The 17,668-nt window shown below is 38.5% G+C and overlaps 1 protein-coding gene and 1 pseudogene across 3 annotated transcripts in view; both read left to right on the top strand.

The window, feature by feature from the left end:
• NAV3 (neuron navigator 3) overlaps window positions 1–17,668 on the top strand; it is a 1,248,892-nt gene that overhangs the window by 1,097,814 nt on the left and 133,410 nt on the right. The window lies entirely within an intron of this gene.
• Window positions 2,436–17,668, top strand: part of LOC133767433 (peptidyl-prolyl cis-trans isomerase D-like) — a 51,524-nt pseudogene continuing 36,291 nt past the window's right edge.

The following is a 17,668-nucleotide window of genomic DNA, read 5'->3' as shown; positions in this document are numbered from 1 at the left end:
ACGTTCTTTTCATGAGCTAATGGAACATTCTCTAGGATAGACCATATATTAGGCCACAAAACAACTCTCAGAAAATTTTTAAAAAAATCCTGATCATATTATGTATCTTCTGACTACAATGGGATAAAATTAGATATCAATAACAACAGAAACTCTAGAAATTATACAAATAGATGGAGACTGACCAAGGTATGGAATCAATCCAGGTGTCCATTGATGGATGATTGGTAAAGAACACAGGATACACACACACAGATACACACACACACTGGAATATTAGTCTGCCATAAAAAATGAAATCCTGGCATTTGCAGCAAAACTGATGGAACTGTATATGTTACTTTAAGTGAAATAAATCAGACACAGGAAAACAAATGCCTGTGTTCTCTCTCATATGTGGAAGTTATATATATATATATATATATATATATACACATATATGTATATATATATATATATATAAATTTGACATATAAGTAAATATATACCAAGTATCTGCTTAACAAATCTGTAATCACTTCCTAAGTGTCAGAAATTGCACTAGAACCTCAGGCAAAAGTAAATCAGCAACAATGAAAAGTCCGGAGTTTAATGGTCAGAGAGAAGAATTTAAACAAATGATAAATTGATAAAACAGTTAGCTAACTCATAGTAGATGTATATGCAAAGTTCCTTTTGAAGCACCAAAGAGAAATATTTAACTTTACTAAGGAGTATACTTTCAAAAAGGAGTAAATTTTACAAATTAAAGAAAAGATAATTTCTGACAAACAGTCTGGAAAAAAGCAGGTGTATTTTGGGAGTGCGCACATAGAAGCATAGAAAGTGTCATTAATGAAGGCCTGTGTTGTGGCTCAACAGATTAAGCCATCATCTGCAAAGTTGGCCTACCATATCAGAGCACTGGGTCCAAGTCCGGGCTGCTCAGTTTCTAATCCAGCTCCCTTCTTTTTTTGTTTTGTTTTGTTTTGTTTTTTGACAGGCAGAGTGGATAGTGAGAGAGAGAGACAGAGAGAAAGGTCTTCCTGTTTTTTTGACAGGCAGAGTGGACAGTGAGAGAGAGAGACAGAGAGAAAGGTCTTCCTTTGCCGTTGGTTCACCCTCCAATGGCCGCTGCGGCCAGTGCATCTCGCTGATCCAAAGCCAGGAGCCAGGTGCTTCTCCTGGTCTCCCATGCGGGTGCAGGGCCCAAGGACTTGGGCCATCCTCCACTGCACTCCCGGGCCATGGCAGAGAGCTGGCCTGGAAGAGGGGCAACCGGGACAGAATCTGACGCCCCAACCGGGACTAGAACCCGGTGTGCCAGCGCCGCAAGGTGGAGGATTAGCCTGTTGAGCCACGGCCCCAGCCTCCAGCGCCCTTCTAATGTGTCTGGGAAAGCAACAGAAGATGGCCTAAGTGCTTGGACACCTGCCACCTTTTGTGAGAGACACAGATGGAGTCCTGACTCCTGGCTTCTGCCTGGACTAACCCCAGCTGTTATGCCATTTAAGGAGTGAACTACCAGATGGAAGATCCCTATCTCCCTTTCTATCACTCTGCCTTTCAAACAAACAAACAAATAAATCTTTTAAGAAGGAATTATTAATGAGATTTTCCCAGTATAAGGAGCCTTTAATGGGGTTCTCCCAGTTTGCTGGAAATGTAAACAGGGATAACCAGAGACAAAGTACAAGGAGAGCCTAGCTACTCCAGTGTTTGGACCTATTAGTAAAGAGAAGCTGTTTTCCTATTCTTTTTTTAATTTCAAAGCAAGAGCATATAATAAGGAGGATCATGAAAAGCTATACAGACTCCTTAGCAAGTGACTGTAAAAGTCCAGGTGAAAAGTTAGGTGAGCACTTAACGGAGGAGTGGCAATGGTGGAGCAGGCTGGGGACACCCATTACTTCTAAGGGAAACCAGGGAAGTTTTCTTTTCTCCATTAGTCTGCTCAGCTGCCCCGATAAACTACCACAGAGTGAGTGGCTAAGACAATGGACAAGTATTTTCTCACAACTCTGGAACCTGGACAGAGCTGATCCCGGGGACAGCAAATTGTGTCTAATGAGGACTCCCTGCTTGGCTTGCACCTTTTTGCTGGGCTCTCCTGTGGTCTTTCCTTTGAGCATGTGTGGCGGGAGAGATGTCACTGTGTCTCTATTCTTACAGGGGAACCAGTTGGGTCAGAATAGGGGCCCATCAGATGACCTCATTTCACCTTAAAGTTCTATTTCCAAATATACTCACTTTGGGGGCTAGGATTAAAATATGAATTTCAGGGGGATGCAATTCAGATTGTAGTACAGTATAACTCCTGGAAGTTCCTATCACTGGAGATGTAGGTTGAACCACAGCATTAAGGTACCAGATTAAAGTAATATATGTCGTGCACACATCATAAGCTCAAATCCCACAAGGGTCAGGACATTCCCATGATGTGAGTGAAACGGGGGATGTGGCAAACAAGATCAGCCGAAAGGGCAAGCGACCTTCACCTCTGCAGCTTGTGGCCTGTAGAAATGCACACGTGTGAAAAAGGCCAAGACTTACCAGAAGTTTCAGGTGAAAACGAGAGCCTAGAATTTTGTGAAAAATCTCCCTGGTTTTAAATAGTGGTAAATCTTATAACAATGGAGATCAAAAGATGTAGGTAATTATGTGAATTTTCCCTTAAATCTCTCAGGGATGCAGCTGATGTGGATGCCATGATTCAGAACACAAGTGCTATGGCAAAAGTATTTCATTTTCTAGTTCCTAAGGCAAAACAGCACAAGGTTAAGGCAAGCTTCCCAGCCAAAGCATCCCTTCTCAGAACTGGCCTTTGGCCTGCCTGAAGCCAGTTATATGAGTATGTAATTAGATTTTGTTAAATGACTATGCAAATCAACACTGTGCAGGCTGAGAACACACATGTGCCTCTGATTAGAGTGAGAAATTAAGGCCTGGGAGTGACACAAAGTGAATACAGCAAGAGGCAATAGGCAGAGAAATGCACTCTAACTCACAGATGAAGAAACAGCCAGGGTTAACTGATGGCTTTGGAATGGAGAAGGGTTAATGGACAATGGGATCACATGCCCCAGATGAGTGAAATCGGGCAACTAGTTTTTATTAGTGATGTTGTCAAAGTTGTTGTCCATGAAGTAGTGGAGCTTGCTAAGTTATGAAAAAGGAAAAACAAGAGGTTAGGAGGCTGAGACAGAACAGGAGAACTGACTTTCTGCAAAGTTACAGAGAAAATGACTTGAGAGGTCAAATAATAACCAACACAGGGGGCAAAATGAAGATACTCTATTGGTAATTTGCTCTGTTTTGTTTTGGAGATTAAAGAAAATTAAGGTAGCCTAAAAGTGAGTTCTTTGACAAAATGAGGTGGTAACTCTGAAGATTACAGATTGAATATTTTCACCCCCGCAAATTCATACATTAAAATCTAACCCTTCTTGGCAGGCATTGAGACACAGTGGATTATGCCCACATGCCATATTGGAGTTGGGATTACCACTGAATATTGACAAAAGCTTCTAGAACAAAAATAAATGTTTTATAGACAGGTTTTGAAAATGTGAAAACTTAGTTTATAAATAACTAACAGAACAAAAACTTACCTCTTTTTAATGTATAATTCAGTGATAGTAAATTCAAAGTAATAGAACCATTGCCATAATCCAATTTTAATAATTTAAAAGTAATATTGAAGACTCCCAAGAAGATACCTCATGCCTGTTTGCCATGAACTCCCTGCTAACAGCAGTGTCAGGCAACCACTTACCTACTTCTGTCTATATTGATTTGTGTTTTCTGGATATTTCACATGAATAGATTCATACAATATGTAGTCTTTTGCCTGTGATTTCTTCTACTTAGCAAAATATTTTTCATGGTCACACCTGTTGTTGCATATCTCAGTTGCTTATTCCTGATTGTGAGAAATATGCTATTTTATGGATATGTGAATTGTTTAATTCACCAGTTGGTGGGCAAATTAATTGTTTTAATTATTCTTGCTGTTTTGAAAATTTTATAAAAATCTTTGGTTGCGTATTTATTAGGATGTATGTTTTGTTTTCCTTGGTAGGTAGCTTGTTAGTAATTTTCCTGTTTCTAGCATTGTCATGTCACTTCATTCTGGCCAATAGTGCATAATGGCTCATTTCTCCTTAACCTTATTCTCTTATTTGTCAGTATTCTGGTATGTAGAAAGGTCTTCTGTTGAAATGTTTACTTAAATGCTTTATGCATTTGTAATTTAGTTTATCTTTTAAGTATTAAATGCTGAAATTTTAAAAAATATATTCTGTATCAAATCCCTTAAGTATGACACTTGTGTATTACTTATCTTTTCATTTTTAATACTGTGAAGTACAAACTTTTAAATTTTGATTCTACTCAATTTATTAGTTGACATTTGGGTGAAAACTTCTTTTTTTTTTTTTTTTTTGACAGGCAGAGTGGACAGTGAGAGAGAGAGAGAGACAGAGAGAAAGGTCTTCCTTTGCCGTTGGTTCACCCTCCAATGGCCGCCGCAGCTGGCGCGCTACGGCCGGCGCACCGCGCTGATCCGATGGCAGGAGCCAGGTGCCTCTCCTGGTCTCCCATGGGGTGCAGGACCCAAGCACTTGGGCCATCCTCCACTGCACTCCCTGGCCACAGCAGAGAGCTGGCCTGGAAGAGGGGCAGCTGGGACAGAACCGGCACCCCGACTGGGACTAGAACCCGGTGTGCCGGCGCCGCAAGGCGGAGGATTAGCCTAGTGAGCCACGGCGCCAGCCAAAACTTCTTTATATAACCCATGGCCACCTAGTTAAAACCTGAAAGCCATGAATTGATGAGATCCAATCAGGATGTATTTTCTATTACCATAGTCACCTTAAATTTAGGAGTAGAAATAAAGGAATGATTGGATTGATCCAAAGTTGAAAGTTGACAGGTTGAGTGAAAAAAGTTACGCTATTTGGAGCACGATTAGTATGATTGAAAATTGGGCCTACACTGAACTGAGATGATGGTGAAGCGGAGATGCCATTAGGAAATGAGATGAAGGATTCTGAAAGGATTCATTGAAAGTTCATGGATGCTAGGCTAACAGACTAACAGAGGAACTAGGTCAAGTAGCAGAGTGTTTTGCCAAAAATAAAATAAAAATTTGGGGGTTTACTATTTGAGTAGTAGAAATTTCCTGGGTTATTGGGCCATTTGGAAGTTACAGCCAGGGCTACTAAAGTAGAATGATCCTAGAAGTCAAAATTTGGTTTATGCAGATGATTTATGTAGTGGGCATTAAGTCATGTGATGACAGAATGAATTTCCTAGGAGAGGGACAAAGCTTCAGATCTCAGGTGCCTTAATGAATGTGGACAAAAGTTCCACAAATTTTAGTAAGAAAGACATATTTTCTAGGTCCATTTTGGATTATCTACCACATTGCTGTGTAAACTCTGTTTATGAATACAGTGATGGCTGACTGCTAATTTCATTATAAAATATTTAGTTTAACCACTCCTACAGTGTTTAACTGATCTTTGTATATGTAATCATGACTTTGTAACACATGAAAGCACAATTCATCATAGAAATTGTTATATTTGTGTTGTACTCACTGAATCTGCAAAACCACAACCCAGATGCGGAAATCATAGCTGATGACAAGGTTTAGTGAAGGCAATAAGCACTGTCAGGATTTTTGTGTCTCTCAGGTTATTAGTCACTGTAACTATATATTGAAGGCAGTCAATATCCAAACATATAGTCACACTGATGGTGATCTGCAGAACTTTTCATTGCCACTGCAAAGAGAAACATGGAAAGTTACCAGAAAATCATATAGGGAGTCAATTAGAGCAAAAAAATTGAAGGCAACATATATTTCGCTTAAGCTACCAAGTGATTATCTCAGGGGTCATGATGCTTTTCACTATTCTGTCTACACTCTAGTAATTCATTCTATTCTGTGTTGATTTATTCCAGTATAATCACAGAATCAATATATTCCCATATCTTAAATACTTCCTTTATTAGCTTACTGGGTTTCTATAGTAATTAAAAGCAAACAAAATATGATTAATAGGCTGAGATGGAATTAAAGTAAATATAATTACTTTATGCCATAATCAAATGGCCTGGATTTTTTTTTTTTGCCCATAGTTCTTTACTAAATGTGCAGAGAGACCAATGCAAAATATTAGAGAAATAGAAAGTGGCTATTGGATGCCATCTCAAGTTCTCATTGACATTCTGGACAATATTGTAAGCTTATGAACTGGCACTTGATTTCTCTCCAGTTCCCAGAACTAGCTGACCTCTTATGGAGAAAGTCTTAACAACTTCCAGTACTTTGGGGTAATTCCTTTTATATAGTTAGTTCATAAAACACACATATGCTGAGAACCTATTCTCTCCCAAGTACTGTGCATTGTCCTGGCAACCCTTTAGACGGCATTAGAACAAAGATTGTGCAAACCTAAACTATCATTGCGATTCAAAGAATACTTGGGGAGCGGTGCTGTGGCACAGTAGGTTGATCCTCCACCTGCGGCGCCAGCATCCCATATGGCGCTGGTTCAAGTCCCAGCTGCTCCTCTTCCAATACAGCTCTCTACTATGGCCTGGGAAAGCAGTAAAAGATGGCCCAAGTGCATGGGCCCCTGCACCCACATGGGAGACCAGGAAGATGCACCTGGCTCCTGGCTTCAGGCCGTTGTGGCCATTTGGGGAGTGAACCAATGGAAGGAAGATCTTTCTCTCTGTCTCTCCCTCTCACTGTAACTCTACCTCTCAAATAAATAAATAAAATCTTTAAAAAAAATACTTGAGCAATACAGATAACCTAAGTTGTAAATAAGTTTTTATTGGGAAAACTCTCACTGTCTTTCAAAACATGTATAAGGTGGTTTTAAATAGTACCATCTCTTTATAAAACTGGTTTTGATGTCAAACTTGGCCAGTAGTTACTTTAACATTTTAGAATTAATCTCCCATTAGAAGGGATTGCACAGTACTCAGTATGTTCACCCTGTCTGCTTCTATTACGATTTACTAGTGAACCATTATTTACTAATGAATCTGTAATGATAAGAAGGAAAGGGAAGAAGAAAAAAAGGTGGAATAGAGGTGTCAAGGTCCTCGTAATAAAAGCAGTGGTAGTAGCCATCAGTACTGAGGTCCTGGGATGCATAGCTGACCTACCCTGTAACTTACATGCAGGATTTTATCTCCTCTTTGCCATAGCCTCATAAAGTGGGTTTTGTTATTTTATAAGTGAAACAAAAGAGCTCTCAGAACAAGTAATTTACCTGTACACACTTTGTGAATAAAAGACACTGGTAAGGATTTAAATCTAGTTCTCATACTCATTATTATTCATAAAGTTATTAACTCAGATAAAGCTTTTTATCATACCTGATTTTGTAAATTATTTATTTTTCTCTTTTGTCAAAACATGAACAGAATTAGGATGGTTTTTGGTTTTTTAAGCATCAGAAACATTATTTAGTTAGCTAAGTATGTAATCATATTCTATATCTACTGTAGCTTGTCAGTAGATTTAAAAACACAAAGAATAATCTCATGCAGAAGGGTTTTTAAAAGGCTGACTAACTTGTTAATATCAGTAAAGCAATTTAGCAGAATGTTCGTTTATATATTTCATTATCCTGAAATCTAATGTTTGTTGAAATACCTATTTCTAATAAATTCAAGGAAATAACAGGAAAAAATGAAGAGAAATATTTTTGGCTTATATTCAGAAAAATACCAAGAATATATATATATAAAAGGAAAGCAATTTGGGCCTTTTATATTACATTATATATTTTTTCAAAACAGAAGAGATTAGATTCTCTGATTTAATTGTTAGTTTGATTTAAGAAGTTTCATCTATACATGAAACACTTGCTTTTTTTTTTTTTCCTCTCAAGAGCTAGGGATGAATTCCTTTTTAAACAGGTTAACTAATAGGTGAGATATTCAACTTGGGATCATTAAATTGAGGACTTTTGGCTGGCAGCTGATAAATTCTGCATCTTCCTCACTCCCACTATTTAAAGGAGTGGCATAGATTTATGTATTAGAGTCATATGTGCACCATTTATATACTTTTTTTGCTTGACTTAATTTGTGTTTATAATTTCTAATGTTATTTGCAATAAGTTAGATTTTTTTTAAACATTAACAGAGCTTCCATACTTTTTTTGGAGAAGCTGTAAATGAAAGGGCTTTCATTATAAATGAATGCTTATTATCCAAATTAGTCATTTTGTTCTGAATCTTTTCTGTGATTGTTGATTAAAATTAGCAGAATATACAAAAGTATAAAGAAGGATCTAGAAAGAAACCATAACACTCCCATGCCAAAGACAACTAAGGACGTTCATTAAGGTATTTCCTCCTAGACCTGCCACCCTTTCTTTTATGCACTTTGGATGTGACTGTGTATACATTATACTACGCTGCTTCTTTCACCTGGTTTGCAGAGAGACATTACCATATAGCATTAAATGTTAAAAACTTAGATATGACTTTAGAAGATTGCATGTACTTCTATCATGTGAGCTGTATTTCTATATGTGCACTATATTTTTAAGAGCTAGTGCAATCCTCCATTAAATTTAAAATGTCAAATTTAGGATTTATTTGCAAAACCATTCTAGAAAAATGTTACCTGACCTTTCTGTATGCCTATATCCATATATTTTATATCCAAAAAGATAGAAGAGAATGTATCATGTAAACTCATGTCTGTGTGTATGACCAAATATGTGTGTGTGTGCATGTGTGTGTGTTTATTTTGAAGATTCCCTCCCTTTAAAATGTTTATTCAAAACATATATTATAATAAAACTATGCTTGGATTTCAAAACTTTTATGCCAAAATAAACCTATCTTTTCATTTCATTTTTTCATGAACCTTTTGGAGTACTCCATGTATATGTGCATGTGTGTATACACATCAGCATTAATTTTTCTATATAATTTTCATTCTATGGGGTAAAATATTAGAATTTTATTTTAGATCTTTTTAAAGTTTTAAGTATGTACTTAGGGTTTTTTGAATTGTTAGGATTTGTGAGTTTATTGTAATTTTAAAATATTTTGTCAGGTTTTCCAATGGACAAAACAGGTGGCAAAATCTACTGACTGAAACTATGATGCTTTTTCAAGCTTAATTAGATATCTGGAGACCCTTGATCTCTTATAGTTCAAAACCCTATTACTTGTTTATCTAACGGCACATTTTAATCTGATCCCAGGCAATTTGTAGTAGCCACATCCATCTTCAATATTAGATAAAAATTATTATAATGCAAGTTGAATATCCCTTATCTGAAATGCTGGGACCAGAACAGATTCAGATCTCTGGCATAGTTAGATTTGGGAATACTTGCATAAACTTTATCAGCTCAGCACAAACTCAATAAATTTCAGATTTTGGAGTATTTGGATTTCAGACTTTGGATTTGGGATGATCAGTCTGTCAGTTCCCTTTTTGAATGTCTCGGTGCCAGCCATATTTCTAAGTACTTTACGCATAAGAGCTAATTTAATCCTCATAACAACTTACTGAGTTTGCCACCATAATCATCTTTTGGCAAAGGAGACATCTAAAGCACAAAGTGATGGACTAACTTGCCATGTCCCTACTAGTTACACAAATCTTTAAGTCATTACAAGCAATATGCATTTGGAGGAAATATAGTGTTGTGGAAAAGCATTTACCTTAATAGGTTCAGTATTTTCAAAGCATAATCTGTGAATTCAAAGTAAGAGAAGGTGAACACTGGGCCAGAAGCCATAATGCTGGAAGAGGAAGAGAGAGAATAGGGAAATAGCGCATCAGTAATTCCATAGATTAAACTTGTTCAGAGATAATTAAGGATTTAGGCAAGTGAGATCTTTCTTTGACCTCGGGAATTGTTTTGGGGCCCTTAGAATACAAGCGACCCTTAGGAAGCTCGCAGAAGCCTGAATTATGGAGGACTGAACATGTACTGCAGGAGGGAGAAAAGAATCAGGCCTAGCCATAAAAAATACCACAGCCAAGCCAAAATATACAGGGAACCAGCTGCTGCTTGATCCAACTCCACCCAATCAGAGCTGTCCATGGAGTACTTGCAACACTGTCTTCACAATGCGCACCTTTCTTCTTAAGAAAGAAGACTTTCTGCCCTTCACAATCAAGAGGCTTACTATTTTAACTGGCAAGTATTAGTATTTCGTTCAATTTGTAAACACAAACTAAAGCAATACAGGCTTTAGCAAGATCAATAACTTCCTAGAGCCACACAAATACCTGGAGGTTTTAGATGGAATCAGAAGCCAGGAACCCGAACTCTAAACCTCTTTTGCATTACCTATTAAGGTAAATGTTTTTCCACAACACTATATTTCCTCCAAATGCATATTGCTTGTAATGACTTAAGGATTTGTGTAACTAGTAGGGACATGGCAGGTATGTTGGATGGTAGAAGATAAGTGAGTGTCCTGATTACATGAATTCACAGATTATGCTTTGAAAATACTGAACCATTTGTTAATGACTTCCCATCATTCTAAAACCTACAGTTCTGTGCCTATGCTTTTGCCTGAAACTCCATATTCAACCTGGAAAATCCATTCTGTCATCCATCACAGCTCTTATTCATCCTTCAAGACTGAACTTTCCTCGAAACCTCGTGATGAGCTCAGTGCACTTTCTTTTATTTTTAAGATTATTTTTTATTTTCTTCAAAGGCAGAGTTACATAAAGAGGAGGAGGAGGAGAGACAGAGAGAGAGAGAGAGAGAGAGAGAGAGAGAGAAAGAGAGAGATTGAGAGAGATCTTCCATCTTCTATTTCAGCCCCAAATGGCTACAGCAGCCAGGGCTGGGCCAGGCTGAAGCCAGGAGCCAGGAGCTTCTTCCAGGTCTCCCACATCAGTGCACTTTCTTGATGTACTCAGTGTGTATCAGTCATGATTTATTATTCTAAAGCTTTTGTTTGTCTCTATCTTTCAGAAGCCTATGAATTATCCAGGCCAGGTATAGGGATTGTGTCCTAATTATCCCTGTATTCCCAGGGTTAAATGCAATTTTGTCACAAAGTATGCTTTTGTAATCTTGAAACCCCATATGGATATGGATATGTGTATCTTTTTATGGTGGTTCTTGCCACACTGAATTGAAAGCGTTTATTCCATGTGTTATCTGATTTGATAGGGTTGAGCACAGGCCTTAATATACTGCTAATATTTAAATGAATGATTGAATACAGAAGGGAAACTTTAATTTTGAGTACTTTTTAAAACATAGATATATAAAGAAAAATGAAGGTAGGGCATTAACAATTCAAGGCATTATGGAAAAGAATTTATTGTAATTCTAGCAAAACCAAACCATCAGGACTATTACTATTTGCCTTTGTTGCTTAAGAAATGCAAGCCTTTCTTGCTGGTGATTTATTAAATATATTGGGTATGACATTAAAATAGAAATGTAAATAACAAAGAATACCACTAGGACATCTAATGAGAATTTTCTTCAGAAATTCTGCTTTATGTTTGTTTGAAATCTACGTAAAATACCAAAGAATTCATTGACTTTAGAAAATTTACAGAGTGAAATTATAGGCTTCCAAATCTTAGTATAACGTAACTTATATAAAACCCACCACGATTATATGTACATAGACCTTTTCATATTTCTTGTTTTTTCACCTGCTTAATATTTTGTTTATTCCATGGTATTATTTATAAAGAAGTAAGAGATTCATTAAAAATCTCTATTTTAAAAATAAAATTATGAAATCTCAACAAAGGTTACTGAATTGTTAATGATTTAGTCACAGAATTGGAACTGAACTCAGCTGGAGTCTTTCTTGGACAAGGAGGAAGTAAACTTTGTCTGTAAAAAGCCATCCAGTAAATATTTTAAGTTTTGTGGAGTAAGAGACAAACCCAAACGCTGTAAAAGTATCTTTATGATATGGGAAAAGAAATCACTTCAAAGATTTTAACTATTTAAAAATGTGAAAATCATTCTTAGATCACAGAGTCTGGTTTGCTGACTGCTGTTCTTGGCCATTCTGGGCTTGGTCCAGCATTTATTCTCTATGTGAGTTTCCAAGGGTTGCTCAAGGAAAACACTTCACATTGAGTGTCTTCAATAAGAGAAGGAGACAGTAAATCAGAAACATACGCAGGTCAGGCACTTGGCCTAGAAGTCGAGATGCTGGGTAAGGAAGCCTGCAGCCCACATTGGAGTGCCTGGGTTTGACAGGGACTCCAGCTCCCGACCTAAACCTTCCTACGAATGCAGCCTCTGAAAAGCAACAGTGATGGCCCAAGTCATTGTGTTTCTGTTGATGTGCCTCTGCCCTGGCTTGGTCCAGGCTCTTGTCTCCACCAAGAAGGAATTCAAGGAATAGATGTGGGTGAAGGTGAGCAGAGAAGCAAGATTTATTTAGAGCGAAAGCACACAGGGAGGAATGAGTGTGGCAAGCGTGGGAAAGAAAGAATGGCATTTAACAGGACCAGGACCATCCTGTTATATGATCTAGGGTGATAAGGAATGGTATCTGGAGCCAGGCTTCAGTTGAGTATTCAAATGGGGCTAAGTTTGGGGTGATGCTTGAATATTGCCTATTTCCTGGCCTTTTTTTTTTTGTTAACTCTCAGATGTGCTGAGAGTGGGACTTTCAGTCATGGTAATTTCATTGTAGTGAAATTATAATGAGCTTAAGGTCATCGCAGGGACACAGCCAGCAGCTGTGTTGGATATTTGCAGCTGGTGCTGGTTCTTGTTTGTTTGTTTTTTTATTTAAGATTTATTTATTTGGAATGTCAGAGTTAGAGAGAGAGGGGGAGACACAGAAAAAGAAAGATCTTCCATCCACTTCCCAGATGGTTGCACTGGCCAGCAGAGGGCCAGTCTGAAGCCAGGAGCCAGGAGCTTCATCCAGGTTTTCCACATGGGTAGCAGAAGCCCATACACCTGGGCCATCTTCTGCTGCTTTTCCCAGGCCATTAGCAGCGACCTAGGTCAGAAGTGGAACATCCAGGACACGAACCTCGTGCGCATAGAGGATGCCAGCATTACAGATGGCTGCTTTACCCTCTGACGTTGGGCCCCTGGTGCTGGTTCTTAAGCAGCAAAATCTCAGCAGTTGTGGTCCACAAGGAGGTGGGTGGGGTTTGTGTGGTGCAGGTGGGGCTGCCTTGTAGGTAGGGCTGTACTACAAGTGTTTGCAATCCTCAGCTCTTTTTTGTTGACTACCTGCCTGCCTACGTGACTGTCACTCAGGACATGTGGAGTTCCTGGTTCCCTGCTTTAGCTGTTGCAGACGTTAGGATTGCTTCCTTCTGAGTTCCTGTAGGAAGGATGTTCCCTGGCTTCTTTCCCTGCTTGTGGATGGCAGATTTCTCCCTCTGTCTTCGCATTTTCTTCCTCTTTTGGTGTCTGTGTTCAAATTCCTTCTTTCTGTAAGTGAAATCGGAGAAGACCTCCTAAAATTTATACTGAAATGTGGCCCCTTAAAGTTTCCTAGGAATGCTATCCGGGGTGCCACATGTGCTACCGGAATTTGGGGTGCCTTACGATTTCACCACGGGCTTATTACTAAATCCCCAATATTAATAAGCCCAAGAAGGTTCTTGCCTAATAGTTAGAGAAGAATTCTAAATACCGGCACAGATAAACGAGGCAGCATGGTACGTTTTAAGCATTTATTTGGTGAGAAAGATGCATAGGAGAGTGAGAGCTTTATTTTTTTTAACCTTTATTTAATGAATATAAATTTCCAAAGTACAGCTTATGGATTACAATGTCTTCCCCCCCCCATAACTTCCCTCCCTCCTGCAACCCTCCCCTTTCCCGCTCCCTCTCCCCTTCCATTCACATCAAGATTCTTTTTCAATTCTCTTTATATACAGAAGATCAGTTTAGCATATATTAAGTAAAGAGCTTTATTTAAGAGAGAGAGGTAAATAGGGGTTCATACTGAGCACCAGGAACCAGCCACGTGGAAGAGCATCTATGCCTGTATCTGGGCCAGGAAGCCTAGAGCACATGGCCCGAAGGCTGTGCGCCCTGGAGGCGCAGGCCTACAGCAAGCCCCCTCCTGACAAGAGGCCAGGGAAGAAGAGCAGGCCGGGCCACACCGTGTCCCGGCTTTTAACCCACTTCCAAAAGGGAGTGGTTAATTAACCTGATTGGCTGGTGGGCACCCAGGTGTGGCCAGGTAGGGGAATGAGGCCACTCAGGGGTGTGGCAAAGGCGTGATCTTCCAGTTCACAAATCTAACAATTTTAACCTGTATGCTTGCCTACTTCAAAAGGACACCAGTAACAATGGATTAAGGCTCACTTTAATGAGCTCCCTTTAACTTGACCTATGTCCAAATAAGGTTACTTTCTCAGGTACTGGGGTGTTAAAATTTCAATATGGAAATTTTGAGCAGTAAACAACTGAACCCATAACATCCTCATTCCTTTTGCACAGCATCCAACTGTAGTTAGTTCAAGTAACAGACATGAGAATTACATCTCACTCTTTCTGTCCTTCTGCATGGAAAACCAGAGCTTCTTTGTCAACTATCCTGCAGCATAACAGACACACACAGCTGCATGAAAACAGTGAAAAGGTGACCCTCTGAGACTTGCTGCTCCCTCCACATGAAACCCTGGGGAGATATTGTGCAAAAGTGTCAATCATCTGAGTATCTCGCTTCCTTAGCAGCAAGGCAGCAAACTATTTGAAACCAAATTCTAAAAAAAAAATTAATTTTCATTGTATCTATAAAAATGTTTTGCTGGTTTTTAACAGCCCTAACTCTGTGATTCCCTAAATAGATCAAGAAAAGATTCAGCCACAAATAACACCCTCCTGTGTCCAAGCAGCCGTCAGAATCAACTCTAAAATCACACTGTTATTTGAAATCCCCTGCTGTGAATATGCCTGACATTTCAGGTTAGGAAGTGTCATACCTTTTGTAGTTAGAACTGTCACAGCATGTGGAGCCCATGTGCTACTGACTCTTACATCCCAGGCAAGGATGGGTTAGCACAGTACAACTAAAGAGGTCTTTTTTTAAAAAAAATTTTAAATGAAAAGACAGTGTGAGGTTTTTAGATACAAGGACTTAGATTTAGAGCTTAGTTACCCAACCTGCCTTGGAAAAAAATCAGTCCATAGTCATCAGTTTTAGAAGAAATGTGGTTTAAAATAAAGCCTGATATTGCCTATCTCTGAGGCTTTATTAACGTCATTGATCCACCCATTATTTTCATGACTGATAACATTTTTACCAGCAAAAAGAGAAAGTATCTGTTACTTGACAACTGCTTCATAATCCCAAATGTGCTTTAATAGGACTGTTATAAAGAATACATATGCTTATATACAAAAAGTATACAATATACCAGGCATAGGTCTCCTTTCTTTTTCAGAAGAAAGTTTTATAAATCAGAAATCAGTTAACTTTTGAAACTTCTTACAAATAAGAAACATGAGGCTTTGTTAGTTAGAAAATTGCTGGTTACTGCAGTTCAACTGATTTTATATCTGCAAAGCACCATATCCAAAGAGAATACTGTAGAAGTGATTAGACCTACTCCCTTGATGGCGTCTCTGTCCATTCCATATTTGAAAAACGACAGCTACTCTCTTCCCTAAATAGGGCGGCGGCGAAGAGGAAGGTGACTTCTGTTTGACAGATGCTGTCCAGTGCTTTACTCCATAATTGTGAAGATACTGTGTTTTACATTTTGCAACTGAGAGAGTAAAGCCATAGAGCATAAATATATTTATCATACTTCATTTGTTTACATTTTAGTACATTATAAACCCACCCCCAGCAATCCTATTGACAATAAAATATCAAATTGTATCCCCATGGACATTCTGCTAATATTTCAGTCTATAGAGTTTGGAGAAAGTATAGTTCATGATTTTTTCCAACTGAAATGTATGTTTCACATAGTAAGTACTCTCATAATGTGGTTGAGGAATAAAATATAAAAGCACAAACAAGTAGTCAGAAATTGAAAACAAAAATATTATGTCCTCTTAGCAGGAGTGGAACATGTATCCTGCTCTCATTTTCTGAAGATCAATCATCCTTTTTGTAAGATTAAGTTGTCTGTGTGATATAGAGTGAGCCTTAAATTAACTTTTAAATGTGTATTATCTTAGAACGTGCTTTTAAAATAAATTTCACCTGCATAGATGTTCTCTGTGGATCAAAGGCTTAATCACCACACTTTTCAAGAGATACTTTTCTTACCATTTGATTTCATTGTTACTGTAATGACAGCAGCTCATTAACACTGTGGGCGTTAGTATTGATTGTGACTTTTAAATTTTACTTTTTCCTATAAGAGTTTAATTTCTATCTAAAACAGATGATAACTTTCCATTGGCTGCTGCTTTGTAGCTTTCCCCAGATATTGGACCAATTATTCACGGTAAGATACTAGCGTTCAAATTGGTGCTGGTGGTCATGAATTACTCTGAACACTTTCCTCCTATTATGATGTTCCATTTTACAGAATACAGCAGCATGTGTAGTCTTCAATGCAGAATTAATCATGAAAGTCAAGTGCTCACTGCAGGTACAATCAGCACCATCTAATTATTCAAACTTGTTTGTCTTATGACTTTATTTAGCTGAGCACACGCCTCTAATAATAACAAATAGCCCAATTCAACATCCTCTAATCCATAGGTGACTTGGTAATCATAAAGGAGTCTGGTATATTTTAGGGATTGTATCTTCCTGATCAGTTAGCAGGTATGGAGAGGAAAGGCAGTAAGCAGAAAATAAAGTTAGAATTTAACTTTTTAGGACGAAAACCTTTCAGGCTATATTGGTCTTTGCTTAATGTGTATAACAGGTATTTCTGTTGTTATAAAATCCTGAATTACTTATGACCTCTTATATTCAGAGGAAGTGAGGTTGATGTTCAGACTCACAGGAGTATTGTCTTCTTGAATGAATTTCTTTCAGTCAGAGTCAGTAGGCTGTCTTACGCCTTTTCTTACTCGCTGTGTATGGGTATAACTAATGAACCTCATAGTTCAGCACTGCAGGCTCATGGCAGGCCTAATCCAGATGTGTATCTTACTGCTCAGCACAGCTTGAGGGCTCTGAAGTGGCAATTGTACTCCTTTATGGCATACAAATGGCAGGAAATCAGTAGGGGAAGTGCTGTCTCCTACTGATTTTCCTCCTGGCTTTTGTCAGCTATCCACCTTGCCAGTGGTGGTCAGCATTGTTCTCATTGTTTCTCTGTAAGGCTTTCTCTTTAATCTCGACCCAAGAGAAGAGCTCCAAAAGGTTCATGGGAAATGGAATTCAAAGATGAGTGTATTGTGGTGCAATAGAGCATTACAATCCATGCATAGTTTTTTCATAATATGCATTTTTCATACATGAAGACCACTCACATTTACCCATGTGGGCAGTGTGGTGGGGACAGATCTGGAAGTGGGGAAAGAGGCTTGTCTGAGGCGCTGTGCTGTTCTTTCCTATGCAGAAAAGATGGTTTCTTTCCTTTTTCCAAGAGTGGACCCCAGTGTACCAATTATCCTCCTTGCAGTGAGGAATCCTCAGTGTTGAGCCTTCAACATTAATCTGTCACTTTGCCTTTGAAATGTACATTGTTCATTTCTGTCCCTGCCTACCCTCTCCCCCTTCACAAAGATACTCTCATTGT

This window comes from Lepus europaeus, chromosome 10, assembly GCF_033115175.1.
Source record: "Lepus europaeus isolate LE1 chromosome 10, mLepTim1.pri, whole genome shotgun sequence".
NCBI classification, from domain to species: Eukaryota; Metazoa; Chordata; class Mammalia; order Lagomorpha; family Leporidae; genus Lepus; species Lepus europaeus.
The sequence above is the reverse complement of the archived record's forward strand: the minus strand, read 5'-3'. Positions and strand labels throughout refer to the sequence as shown.